Source organism: Xyrauchen texanus, chromosome 31 (genome assembly GCF_025860055.1).
Source record: "Xyrauchen texanus isolate HMW12.3.18 chromosome 31, RBS_HiC_50CHRs, whole genome shotgun sequence".
NCBI lineage: Eukaryota > Metazoa > Chordata > Actinopteri > Cypriniformes > Catostomidae > Xyrauchen > Xyrauchen texanus.
Window position 1 is genome coordinate 39,757,726 of NC_068306.1, and position 12,013 is coordinate 39,769,738.

Here is a 12,013-nt window from a genome sequence, read left to right on the forward strand (position 1 = left end):
GTGTGCTTAACTGTTATTCTATTGTTAAATATAGCTTGTAAATCCTTGTGCCACAGGTCAGCATTGCAGTTATAATGGTATATTCTACTCCAGAGCTTTACTCTAAATTATTACCACTTATCCTATTGTTAGAAATGACTTGTAAATATGATGTTATACCTCAATTTATTTGATATCCTGCACTATATTTGGTACCAAATATCCTCATTGCTTATGTTTACTGGTAATTCTTTTCATCCCAGAGCTGACCTCTTTATATTATTTACAATTGTTGTAAGTGTTACAATAGTGTTTTTTACAAAAGTGTTTTTTTTTTTGCTTGTTTTTACCAAAATTTAATTGGAAACCTGCATTTTCTTTGGGTGTATATATGTTTGTGTTTTTCTGTTATTTATATTTCAGTGATCTGACATATTGTTTCAATGACAGTTACTGTAATTTGAAATGTGGAATAAAAACGGCAAATGGAAATATGTCTGCTTTGATCAATCATTATTCTTGATAAACTGCATGCTATAAATAAATATATATATATACAATAAGCGGCGGCAGATCGCTCGAAAAAAGCGGTTTGCCTCCGGCGGTCCGCCTTCGATATAACGGCGGCGGAGCGGCGGCTGGCCAGCGGGCCGTCCGCGGAACGAAGGCGGTAGGAAGGCGGCTGCCGCTTTTAAAAAGCGGCTGCCGCCGGCGGACCGCCGTCGAACGTGTTTGCGATCTCGCCATTCTGCCGCTTCTACTGCCGCCGGCGCGCCGCCGGCGGACCGCCGACTTATTGCTATCTGGATGTATGCACGCATTGAGTTTGAATATGCGTGAGCGTTTTAAGTGAATGTGCATTCATCTAGTTTGTATGTATATTTGAGTGTAATGTATAGGTGTATCGGTCTGCGGATTGGTGAGTGCAAGCATTTCATATGTATTTGTTAGAGCTTTCCATACATGTTCATGTGAGTTATTTACATAAGCGTATGCAAGTGTTTCATAGCCTATATCCCAGATAGCAATAAGTCGGCGGTCCGCCGGCGGCGCGCCGGCGGCAGTAGAAGCGGCAGAATGGCGAGATCGCAAACACGTTCGACGGCGGTCCGCCGGCGGCAGCCGCTTTTTAAAAGCGGCAGCCGCCTTCCTACCGCCTTCGTTCCGCGGACGGCCCGCTGGCCAGCCGCTCCGCCGCCGTTATATCGAAGGCGGACCGCCGGAGGCAAACCGCTTTTTCGAGCGATCTGCCGCCGCTTATTGTATATATATATATTTATTTATAGCATGCAGTTTATCAAGAATAATGATTGATCAAAGCAGACATATTTCCATTTGCCGTTTTTATTCCACATTTCAAATTACAGTAACTGTCATTGAAACAATATGTCAGATCACTGAAATATAAATAACAGAAAAATACAAACATATATACACCCAAAGAAAATGCAGGTTTCCAATTAAATTTTGGTAAAAACAAGCAAAAAAAAAACACTTTTGTAAAAAACACTATTGTAACACTTACAACAATTGTAAATAATATAAAGAGGTCAGCTCTGGGATGAAAAGAATTACCAGTAAACATAAGCAATGAGGATATTTGGTACCAAATAAAGTGCAGGATATCAAATAAATTGAGGTATAACATCATATTTACAAGTCATTTCTAACAATAGGATAAGTGGTAATAATTTAGAGTAAAGCTCTGGAGTAGAATATGCCATTATAACTGCAATGCTGACCTGTGGCACAAGGATTTACAAGCTATATTTAACAATAGAATAACAGTTAAGCACTGTGACGGAATGAAAGTAGAATTTTTGGTACTAGTGAAAGTGCAATATCAAAAGGTATGAAATAGTATAACCAAGCTATTTTTAATAGAATAACAGTTAAGCACACTGATGGAATGAAAGTAGAATTAACTGGTACTAGTTAAAAGTGCAATATCAAATATCAGAGGTATGAAATAGGATTTACAAACTATAATAGAATCGTTAAGCACTGACGGAATGAAATAAGCCAATACTAAAGTCACGGTAAGTAGAATATTTGATACCAGATAATGTGCAAATATCAAGTATTAGATGTATAATCTAGGATTTATAAGCTATATTTAAAAATAGAATAGTTAAGCACTGTAACAATGAAATAAGCAGCAAATTGTATATTAAATAATTGAGATCTTTGGTATCAAAGAATGTGCAGGATAATGTAAAGTTTTACATTCAACTTAAACATGATAAATAAGTGGGAACAAATGCAATTAACAGCAGAAAATCTGGCTGTTGAGAACACAGTCAATCACAATGTCTGGAGTGGTTGGGGTCTGGTTTTCCTCGACCTCCAGAATGAGGCAGTGCAAATTGGCACATCTTCAGTGATTCCTCGTGCGCCTGTATAAAAAGACAAACCATCCCATATTCATCCAAGGAGCTGCCCTGAAGGCAGGGTCATGAGAGGAAAAAAAAAAAAAAAAAACATCCCATATTCATCCAAGGAGCTGCCCTGAAGGCAGGGTCACGAGATGGGGAAAAATAAAAAAAAAACAGCAATTTCTAGTGAAGAGTGTGGATTGAGTGAGTTTAGTCTGACACTTTTAGCAGGGGTGTCGGTAGTCAGCCTAGGTTTGAGGGGTCGGCTGTGGGTCCCTCTCAGCTGTGCGGCGCCTTTTTCCACCTTCACGGTCAGCTGCTCCTTTCAGGTAACGCGTAACGTTAACCTGGATCGCCTCATCAGTGGCATCCTGGGTTGCCGAGTTCTTCCGGATGGCTCCTGTAGAAAATAAAGATCTGTCATTCCATTTGATTGGCATAAGGTCATACACATCTACTTAAATATAAAAAAAAATAGCCAACTTACTTTGAACAATGGTCTTCAGGAACATGTCTCTAAAACATGCTTTTTCCCCTGCACCAGTCCAGGTTGTGTTAATGGAAAGGCGATTAGAGAAGATACTCTCAAGCATTCGCCACACAGTTGTCTTGAGGTCCCTCCCACACTTGATTGCCAAAAACCGAAGCTGAAAGAAAAAAAAAAAAAGGGTTACAAATTACATTTCTCTGAAGCTTCTCATAAATTTAAAATGTGACCGGCTGTGGATTCAGACTGTAGAATATGCAGTGTACAATCTTAATTTTAGATAACCCTATGGCGTTATACATATATACATCAACAACCTATATACATCATTGTTTTGTTAGAAAAAAAACACACAAGTTATACTTAGTCTTTCTAGATGTAAAGCTTTGGCTAACTACTGTATGTAGTTAATAACATTTCTACATGTAATGTTACTAGCAACATTGCTTAACCTCAGTGTGTACTGTAAGGAGGGCAAAACAGCACGTGTTAGCTAACACTTTCTAGCCACTCTAGCTACTGGACTAGCAGCATACTGCAAGAACAATGGTGACTAACTTAGATATTTTAAAAACAATGTAAACATAATATTGCGTTACACAAAAAGGAAACATGTACTTACTTAAACGATGGTAGTCGATGACTTTGCTAACTGTAGGCTGTTGAAACTAGTACTGAGTCTGACTGTAACTCGTGACTGAATGGCAAACTTCTTCTTCTTTCTTCTTCTTTCTTTTTTTTTTTTTTGTTTTTATGGCGGTTGGCAAACCAACTTAACGGTGCATTACCGCCACCGACTGGGCTGGAGTGTGAATCAAGAGATATTGGAACTTAGCTTAAAAAAAAAAAAAAAAAAAAAATTAAATCCTTTTGTCTAAGTCTATGTCTCTCAGATACTTAATAACAAAGTGATAAATGTTACTAGATGTTTTCCCTAATAAACCTTGCATTGTGAAATTATTCTGATTGATCATGAATGGCAAACTGAACCGAATGTGCTCTAGTCATATTGTTACGGGAGGGGCCTGCCTCGGTGGGTCCAGTGCGTCATCGAGCCACCGTTTTAGCCCCGCCCAAAAGAATCCTGAACACAGCACTGGTGCAAAACTGTTTAACGGTTTAACTACACAATTCAGTACTTCACAGTCCACAGTGCAATGTGTTTTAGCAATACATTTTTACCATGTATAGTGTGTTTGGATTATTTAATTTTTATTGCCTTTACAGGGACTTTCACACTTTCTTAAACATTAGTACAGGTCGTAATTGCAAATGAATCCCTTACCTGTAAAAGGTAAAATAACAAAAAAAAAAAAAAAAAAAAAAAATCGAGGTTGGAAAAAAATTACAGACAAACGAAATTTCTGCGCAACTGTGAAACCAGGGGAGAAAGCTTTTTCATTGAGTTTATCCTTCACGTCAAAACGGGGACAGATGTCTTTCACTGTTCACTGATAGTCAGGCATTGGTGAAAAGTCTAACTTCATCAATTTATTCTGCTAAATTTTTCATACCCTGTATTAAATATCTATTTTTAAACCTAATCAGAATCAGAAAGATATTTATTGCCAAGTAAGTTTTACAAAAAGGAATTATTCTTGGTTTATTGGTGCATGTCTCAATGTGCATCAATCAAAGAAATATAAACAATTTTCACCTAAGTGCATAAATAATTCAATATATTTTACATATATTACTGTATAATCGCTTCAGAGTTTCAAAGTAATTTAAATGTCATTTCCTAAACCTTACCTTATCATGGAATCAAGAGTCAAGAATCTGTTATAAACCCTAATGGCTTTGGAGCAAAAATAATAATAGCCAAATGGCTGGTCGATTTTGAGAGTCAAGCTGTGACTGTATTTCAAAGCGGCTTGCCGCCGGCCGGCCGCGGTCGATTGCCGCCGGCCGCGGTCGAATTGCCGCCGGCCGCGGTCGAATTGCCGCGAGGCAACCGCCAGAGAAATGACGCGGGCGGCCCGCCGTCTGACCGCCGGTGGCATCTCGCAAGAAATGGGCGTGACGAATTCGGCGGCAAACGCTGGATCACCGCCAGTGGGACGCACCTATAGCCGACAGCTTGGGGACAGCGGCAAAAAGAAGCCGTGCGGACATTTTTTGCTATCTGGGATGTTTGCGTAAGTGAAGTTTTATTTACCTGCACTCTTTTCTTCTACTTCAAGCACTGATTTTAAGTATAACACCTATCCACTGACGGATAGATGCAATTTTGGTTTATTAAAATAAAAAGTTATATTTGGGTGACTTCCCAGATAGCAAGAAGTCGGCGGTCCGCCGGCGGCAGTAGAAGCGGCAGAATGGCGATATCGCAAACACGTTCGACGGCGGTCCGCCAGCGGCAGCCGCTTTTTAAAAGCGGCAGCCGCCTTCCTACCGCCTTCGATACGCGGACGGCCCGCTGGCCAGCCGCCGCTATATCGAAGGCGGACCGTCGGAGGCAAACGCTTTTTTCGAGCGATCTGCCGCCGCTTATTGTATATATATATATATATTTATAGCATGCAGTTTATCAAGAATAATGATTGCTCAAACCAGACAAATTTCCATTTGGCGTTTTAATTCCACATTTCAAAGTACAGTAACTGTCATTGAAACAAGATGTCAGATCACTGAAATATAAATAACAGAAAAATACAAACATTATATATACACACACAAAAAGAACATGCAGGTTTCCAATTTCTTTTTTTTTAAAAAACACTATTGTAACACTTACAATAATTGTTAATAATATAAAGAGGTCAGCTCTGGGATGAAAAGAATTACCAGTAAACATAAGCAATGAGGATATTTGGTACCAAAGAAAGTGCAGGATACCAAATAAATTGAGGTATAACATCATATTTACAAGTCATTTCTAACAATAGGTTAAGTGGTAATAATTTAGAGTAAAGCTCTGGAGTAGAATATACCATTATAACTGCAATGCTGACCTGTGGCACAAGGATTTACAAGCTATATGTAACAATAGAATAACAGTTAAACACTGTGATGGAATGAAAGTAGAATTTTTGGTACTAGTTAATGTGCAATATCAAGTATCAGAGGTATGAAATAGGATTTACAAACTATAATAGAATTGTTAAGCACTGACGGAATTAAATAAGCCAATACTAAAGTCACGGTAAGTAGAATATTTGATACCAGATAATGTGCAAATATCAAGTATTAGATGTATAATCTAGGATTTACAAGCTATATTTAAAAATAGAATAGTTAAGCACTGTAACAATGAAATAAGCAGCAAATTGTATATGAAATAATTGAGATCTTTGGTATCAAGGAATGTGCAGGATAACAGGTATAATATACATTTTGACATTCAACTTACACATGACAACAAGTGGGAATAAATATAATTAACAGCAGAAAATCTGGCTGTAGAGAACACAGCCAATCAGAATGTCTGGAGAGGTTGGGGACTTCTGGGCTAAGAATCACCGGTTTTCCCGACCCCCAGAATGAGGCAGTGCAAATTGGCATATCTTCAGTGATTCCTCGTGCGCCTGTATAAAAGGACAAACCATCCCATATTCATCCAAGGAGCTGCCCTCAAAGCAGGGTCACGAGAAAAAAAAAAAAAAAAAAGAGCAATTTCCACAGTGAACAGTGTGGATTGGGTGAGTGTAGTCTGACACTTTTAGCAGGCTTCTTTAGGGGTCTTGATGTTACTGACTGCAGGATAAAGAAAGGGTTCCAGTTGTCAGTGATGCTGGGGTGTCAGTAGTCAGCCTAGGTTTAAGGGGTCGGCTGTGGGTCCCTCTCAGCTGTGCGGCGCCTTTTTCCACCTTCATGTTCAGATGCTCCTTTCAGGTAACGCGTAACGTTAACCTGGATCGCCTCATCAGTGGCATCCTGTGTTGCCGGGTTCTTCCGGATGGCTCCTGTAGAAAATAAAGATCTGTCATTCCATTTGAATGGAATAAGGTCATACACATCTACTTAAATATAAAAAAAATATCCAACTTACTTTGAACAATGGTCTTCAGGAACATGTCTCTAAAACATGCTTTATCCCCTACACCAGTCCAGGTTGTATTGATGGAAAGGTGATTAGAGAAGATACTCTGAAGCATTCGCCACACGGTTGTCTTTAGGTCCCTCCCACATTTGATTGCCAAAAACCGAAGCTGAAAATACAAAAAAAACATGTTACAAATTAAATTTCTCTGAAGCTTCTCATAAATTTAAAATGTGACAGGCTGTGGATTCAGACTGTAGAATATGCAGTGTACGATCTTAATTGTACTTTTTAGATTACCCTATGGCATTATAAACGAAATCGGCACACTTACAAATCATTGCTGGAGCTCTTTATCCTGCCTCAAACTGTTGTCAAGCAATGCCAAATGTTCCTGGGTGTCTAGGGGGGAGTAACAGATCCCCTGTCAGGGATAACCCTCCAACAGACACATTGGCACTGAAATGTTGCAGCATAGTGTCCATTTTGATGTCCATGCTACGCACAACATCGCCAAACTCCCAAGACGTCGCAGCATTAGGGTTTGATCTGCACCTACAGGGGTTCCCAGAATAAAAGAATAAAGTAGTCAGTCCTGGACCTTCAAATACTAAACTATGACATTCATATCTAGGTCTACTACATGTACAGGTGGCCCCAGTGGGAATTAAACCAACAACCACAGGTGTTGTTTGCAAGTTGTACCTGATTGCCCAGTACAAGCAAATGTCTTCAACATTGTCCCAACTTGCTTCACCTGCTCTTGAAGCGAGCCGCTGTCATCTGGGAAGTAACAATATATTGATTAGCAATACACTAAATATAATAGTAATATAATATAACCACAATTATCATACCAGTAACTTTCCCTGTAATTTCTATCCACAGTATGTTATGCATGGCATACAAGTTCATAATGAAGAACCCTTATGATAACATCAATTTCATTTTTTTTCTTTGAAGCAGAATATTTGTTTGTAAAAGGGAGGAAAAAGAAAACGAAATATTGGTATACAGATTTTGGTTGATATATCATACTGTACAGTGAAATGTGCTATTGTTATATCCCTACTCACCTGAAGGACGGATAGATCAGGCAAATCTCCAGTCAGGCCTTTGTAGAGTGTGTGCTCCTGCATATCCACAGGTATTTTAATTCAAACATGCAACATATTGTAATAAATCTACAATATTCAGCCTTTACCTTACACCCTCGGTTGTTGCTCTACACTTATTATATTAAATACTTATTTATATAGCTTGCTCACTGTATAATCATGATAGCCTAATACTTATAACACAAGATTGCATCTTAAACGAATGACTGAGTTGAAAACTTGAATAAGAACGCATTTTACACAGAGGGGACCAGCTAGGGAAACTTACCTGCCTACAATAACTGTTTTCATTTGAGTTACATTAATCATGAATAACCTTAGCCGAGTCCCCAGGAACATCGGGCTATTAAAGTAACAAGCCTATAACTGCGGTCTTATTAATTCTAACTTCACCATACACTCAACTGTGAGGTTTATCTGATTTTCTCATGGACCTGTAACACAATGCCCTGACAGTGACTTCACCTGTGCCCTGATCTTTATTAGAAACTGAGAGGAGACCAAGTTAATATAATTGATATCACAATTATCACAAAAATTAACAAACAGTCTGCTTTAAAACTAAGAAAAAACAAGCTTCTATACTAACGTTACATTAAAAATGAACACGTGGCGAACTAGCTTAGCCGCTATCTGCCGGCACCCCACATTAGATTAAAATACTTACCCTTGTAGTTGTGCAGATAACTCGATATGTAGAGTTTAAAGCCCTTGTCCCTCTTGCTTGTCGGAGCAGGGGACCAGGCATCAACAATGCGATGAACATCGCTGACGCGTATTTTCGGAAGATTCTGCAGACGTCGAGTAAAAACAGGCATTTTGGGCGACGCGCAAGTAAACCGGAAACAGATTTGGCGACAGCGGAACTTCACTGTTCAGTCTTTGTCATGTGTTTTAGCAATACATTTTTAACATTTATAATGTGTTTAGATTTTTTGTATTACCTTTACAGGGACTTTAACACTTTCTTAAACATTTGTACAGGTCAAATTGCAAAACCTGTAAAAGGTAAAATAACAAAAAAAATCGAGGTTGGAAAAAATGTAGACATAAACGAAATTTCTGCGCAACTGTGAAACCAGAGGATAATTTCGCTTTTTCATTGAGTTTATCCTTCACGTCAAAACAGGGATTTTCATGTTTATGATAGATATCACCATGGTTGCAAATTAATAAAAGATAATTAAAGTATAGGCTACCCGATATTTTGGCCATGTTGCAGATGTCGTTCACTGTTCACTGATACAGGCATTGGTGAAAAGTCTAACTTCATCAATTTATTCTGCTAAATTGTTCATACCCTGTATTAAATATCTATTTTAAAACCTAATCAGAATCAGAAAGATATTTATTGCCAAGTAAGTTTTACAAAAAGGAATTATTTTTGGTTTATTGGTGCCTGTCTCAATGTGCATCAATCAAATAAATGTAAACAATTTTCACCTGTGTATAAATAATTCAATATATTTTACATATATTACTGTATAATCGCTTCAGAGTTTCAAAGTAATTTAAATGTCATTTCCTAAACCTTACCTTATCATGGAATCAAGAGTCAAGAATCTGTTATAAACCCTAATGGCTTTGGAGCAAAAAATAATAATAGCCAACATGGCTGGTCGATTTTGAGAGTCTAAGCTGTCCTCGTATTTCAAAGCGGCTTGCCGCCGGCCGGCCGCGGTCGATTGCCGCGAGGCAACCGCCAGAGAAAATGAAGCGGGCGGCCCGCCGTCTGAACGCACCTATAGCCGACAGCTTGGGGACGGCGGCAAAACGAAGCCGTGCGGACATTTTTTGCTATCTGGGTTAGAACCTGGAACCTTTAAAAATTTGAGGAAAAAATTTACCAAACTCATCAATCATGTTCTTAATTAAAGTGCTGATCAATGTATTTATCTACTACTGACTAATAAAATCCCAAGCAGACAGTAGCAGGTATAGAGATGAAATTACTATATTATGTGACATATTTAATTAAGGGCTTGAATCGGTAATTAAGAATTACTGAATATTAAACAGGTAATTTAAAAGAATCTTTTACTCTGCATAACATTATTAATATTCATGTGTTTTGAAGAACTGCCCCCAAAGTACAATTTTCAAAACAGTTTATTTTTATTTAGGACTAACTTTGTGTTAATGTTCACTTTCAAATGGCTCATTCCAGCGTCGATTTAAAGTTAAAAACATTTTAATTATCGATTTGTTTCTTACACAAAAAATCGCTTTGCTTCAGAAGACATTAATTGATCGACTGGAGTTGTGTAGATTACTTTTATGCTGCCTAAATATGCCTTTTGGACCGTCAAATATCCAGCAGCCTGATGGCACCAATTTACAGAATTTATATTATAAAGACCTAAAGAGCTTCAAAATGTTTCTAAAAATCTTAATTTGTGTTCTGCTGAAGAAAGACAATCATACACTTCTGAGATGGCATCAGCGTAAGTGAATAATGAGTAAATTTTTAACTCGATACATTTCTGTATTACCTACAGCAAAAATAAATGGATATATTTGTTTAATCTTTGAGTTTTGAGCATACTGCACTGCACTGCACTGAAACTTTGAAAAACAACAATCTGTCCTGCAAATAATTGATGAGGATAAAAATGGTCCAGCATACCATGAGAAAGACCACGTTTGTTTGTGTCTGTATTCTTTTGGTTTCGGTGTCTGTACATCCATCGATTCTTCTTATTTCATTTAAGCATTTGTATTAATTTTGGTAATATATTTTTTCAGGCACTAAATGGCCAGTGAAAGCATAGAGGATTTGTTTATACTGATATGGATTACAAAATAACCATGCCAAACCGTGCTCAAGTGGAAATGCTACTGTACCTGTATCGTGGTCAGGACCATTCGGCCCAATGTTTGAAAAGAGATTTACGATTCGATTCCATAAACCATCAGTAGCTGAAGAGACGTCACATTCAAAATGCTGAATTTAAATTAAATAGTGGTGAACAGTTTAGATGGCTCTTTTCATCTGTAAGTGATGAAAAGTTTATTTTTCTTCATGTTGACTGTTGTTTTCCCTTCCTCCAAGATATACAGTATATATATATATATATATATATATATATATATATATATATATATATACTCATATACTGAGAGAGAGAGATAGAGAGAGAGAGAATGAAAGAAACAAACAAAAAAAAAAAACCAATGAAAGAAACAAACAAACAAAGAAATTTGTTCCTTGTGCATAAATGGTGCTTGTTTAACAAAACTGCATTTGATTATTTTTACGGCTGTTTTTATTACGTCATACATTCGGGTCACGAGTCAATACTTACAGCCCCGGATGAAGTATTGTTTTGTTTTTGAATGTTGAGCAAGGCAAAGATTAGCAGATTACATGGCCAAATCAGTTTAAAAAGCTTAGGATGCATATCTGATCATAAAATCAATATAATCATGCAAGGAACACAGCAGCTAGCCAGTCAGATTGAACTCTTTTCAGTAGGTTTTTAGCAAGTTCTTGCAATTTTTGTTTGTAATATTCATCAGCACAAATGAGCATAAACTACTTTTGGAAAATGAAGTTAATGATGTTTGGGCTACTGTTTTTATTATTATTATGTATTTATTTATTTATTTATTAATATTGCAAGTTACAATTAAAAAACAAGATGCTCTTATGATAACATGAGAAAATCATATATCTGTTATTTTTAACTATGTTAATACAAAACGTTTGATCAATAGACATGAAGTCCATAGCTTATATTTTCAGCTTATAGTGATAGTTTACACTTGTATGGATAGATTTGTCAGTCTTTTTAAAGTTGTGGTATCCCTTAAAACTCTTCACATCACCATCAGAGGTTGTATTCACCACATGTTTGCCCATAAAAAGTACCATATTTCAGGCTAAACTCAAGGCCCAGCCCCATAGAATAAGTCTAATGTCTTCCTAACCATGTTTTCCTCTGTTTTGTATTGTTTTTTCATAAAGGAAGGCTCCACACTAGCACATAACTTCAGTGGTTTAGTTGCTTTGAACAACAGCAAACATGAAACGGCAAGAGGTGATCAGTCTCACACGTAGAATAGCATTCAT

General features: G+C 37.5%; 3 long non-coding RNA genes across 3 annotated transcripts; all 3 read right to left on the bottom strand.

Annotated features, from left to right (window-relative positions):
• Nucleotides 1-1,318: 1,318 nt before the first annotated feature.
• Nucleotides 1,319-3,582, bottom strand: LOC127625085 (uncharacterized). Its single transcript, XR_007968252.1, has 3 exons — nucleotides 3,464-3,582; nucleotides 2,842-3,001; nucleotides 1,319-2,754 (listed from the first exon to the last, which is right to left on the bottom strand). It is a non-coding gene; the product is annotated as an uncharacterized LOC127625085 (long non-coding RNA).
• Nucleotides 3,583-5,612: 2,030 nt separating this feature from the next.
• Nucleotides 5,613-7,267, bottom strand: LOC127625086 (uncharacterized). The gene is made up of 3 exons (XR_007968253.1): nucleotides 7,158-7,267; nucleotides 6,833-6,992; nucleotides 5,613-6,746 (listed from the first exon to the last, which is right to left on the bottom strand). It is a non-coding gene; the product is annotated as an uncharacterized LOC127625086 (long non-coding RNA).
• A 38-nt stretch (nucleotides 7,268-7,305) lies between these two features.
• On the bottom strand, nucleotides 7,306-8,346 carry LOC127625087 (uncharacterized). Its single transcript, XR_007968254.1, has 3 exons — nucleotides 7,900-8,346; nucleotides 7,529-7,606; nucleotides 7,306-7,378 (listed from the first exon to the last, which is right to left on the bottom strand). It is a non-coding gene; the product is annotated as an uncharacterized LOC127625087 (long non-coding RNA).
• Nucleotides 8,347-12,013: the final 3,667 nt, after the last annotated feature.